The following is a 2,328-nucleotide window of genomic DNA, read 5'->3' as shown; positions in this document are numbered from 1 at the left end:
GTGATTGGTGTAAGAAACAGGACTAAACTTCCACCTCCGGAGGGGTCAAAAAAATGAATTTTCATTGTCGGCAGGATTTGAACCTGTGCAGGAAGATCCCAATGGATTTCAAGTCCATCACCTTAACCACTCAGCCAGGACAACTGAGAAAGAAAAAAAAGGCTTGGTAGGAGTGAATGGGCCGCCAGGCATAGCCTATAGCAAATTATAATTTAATAACTGAAAGATAATGTAGTAACTCATTCAAATGCAATAACATGAAATGTTCCCTTCATTCATTTGTTATTAAGTACGGCTTTTTTCTTATTTTCTTTGCACCAGCAGGTTTGCATTTGAGAGTTTTTTTTTGTTAATTGTTATTTCAATGTGTGATGTTGTTATTTCATCATCTTATTATTACTGCCAAGCAGCATGACTCCTGCATGGGAGGAGCTAAACAACTGTCAGAAGTGGGATTTAAACTCACGCCTCCAGGGGAGACTGCAACCTGAACACAGCGCCTTAGACCACTCGGCCATCCTGACTACAGGAAAGTAACTGGGTATCGGGAAGAGTATGGGGTAAAAGTAGAAATAGGCACAGCCTCCTAAAATCACCACAGAGACCAGTAAATCCACAATACTGACTTGCACTTTCAAAAGTAATTTGTTTTTATCAATTAAAAACTCCAGTCTTTGATTTAACCTCAATATGGCCTTCAATGGGAAAAGAGTAGTAAATCGTCATTGATTGAGCGCTAAAGTGTCCTCAGAATATGCCCATTCTGATATAAATGATACAATTCCTCAGATAAGACCGAAAAAGTGTCTGCAAGTATCAGCAACCACCAGGGTAGAGTGACAACAGGTCCACACGGGGGAAATCTTAACAAATGGCTTAATGGGTATTTTCAACGCAATCGTGTTTTTATTTATTTTTAGGGTTGAACAAGGCAGCTCACCTGTGACCTTTGGCTTGACTTTAGATGTGGCGACATCGATTACCCTGCAGACTACATTTTTGTTCTTCCTGCCAGTACAATCCACTGACAACGACCAACGAGTTGTGCATTCCGAGATGCCTTTTGTTATTTGCCTGTTTGTGGCCCACCTGGGAAATTGCGCCATTCTTGCAATTCTCTTTCAGCCTCTCATCAACTAGCTGTTTTTGCAGGCTAAAAATACGATAGTTATTCACTACTCATATTAACTAGGTGTTATTTCCATTACCTTAATCACTACACACATTTTCCCCAATCTGAATATAAATTCTGTATTCATATTCTGACAAAATGATTGTCTATAATAATATTCTGACAATTAGAAATTATGTATTTTTACTGTCTCATAGGGAATGTATAGTTTCAGGGACCATGACAACTTCCCAAGAATGTCTTAAATATACTCAGGGGATGTCCCTGGGACAATCCGGGAACTAGAACTCCAGGAAACCATTTCACAACATCCGAAAAACATCCCTGGGACACACCGGGAACTAAACAAACAACGTCCTGACAACTTTTGTTGACCATTTTGTGACATTCCAGGGATGTTCCCTTGGGGCCCTGTGCCCAAGAACATTAAGGTAACCTGCCTAAATGAATACAGACCCGTAGCAGTGCTTTGAAAGGCTGGTCATGGCTCACAACACCATTATCCCAGAAACCATAGACCTACTGCAATTTGCATACAATTTGCCCCAACAAATCGACAGATCATGCAATCTCTATTGCACTCCACACTGCCCTCTCATACCTGGACAAAAGCAACACATATATAAGAATGCTATTCATTGACTACAGCTCAGCGTTCAAAGCCATAGTGCCCTCAAAACTCATCAATAAGCTGGGACTAAACACCTCGCTCTGAAACTGGGTTCCTGACATCCGGCCCAGGTGGTAAACCTAGGTAACAACCACAATCCATCTCCATTAATACTCAACACTGGCCCACTATGTCAGGGGTGCAGATTCTCAGTCCTCCTGTATCCCCCTGTTCACTCATGACTGCACGGTTGCCAGGAATGACTTCCAGACACTAAGTTTGCCGATGACACAATTTCAGTGGTAGGCCTGATCACCTTTATGGAGAACACCACGAGACAGCCACATCCAGGTGGAGGTCAGAAGAGCTGGGGAGTGTTGTCAGGACAATAAACTCTAGGACCTCAACGTGATCTAGTTATTTACATTTACATTTAACTCATTTAGTCAGACCTGCACTTGATCCCTCCCAGTGCGTTCAAATGGGATTCACCTTTGACATCCAGTGGAACAGCCACACAATAGTGCATCTAAATATTTTAAGGGGGGTGGAAGGATTACTGCTATCCTATCCTAGGTATTCCTTA

At 41.9% G+C, this 2,328-nt stretch overlaps 1 non-coding gene across 1 annotated transcript; it reads right to left on the bottom strand.

Annotated features, from left to right (window-relative positions):
* Positions 1-441: 441 nt before the first annotated feature.
* Positions 442-524, bottom strand: trnal-cag (transfer RNA leucine (anticodon CAG)). Its single transcript has one exon. It is a non-coding gene; the product is annotated as a tRNA-Leu (tRNA).
* Positions 525-2,328: the final 1,804 nt, after the last annotated feature.

This window comes from Oncorhynchus keta, chromosome 18, assembly GCF_023373465.1.
Source record: "Oncorhynchus keta strain PuntledgeMale-10-30-2019 chromosome 18, Oket_V2, whole genome shotgun sequence".
Taxonomy (NCBI): Eukaryota; Metazoa; Chordata; class Actinopteri; order Salmoniformes; family Salmonidae; genus Oncorhynchus; species Oncorhynchus keta.
This window is presented reverse-complemented; position numbering and strand designations above follow the sequence as displayed.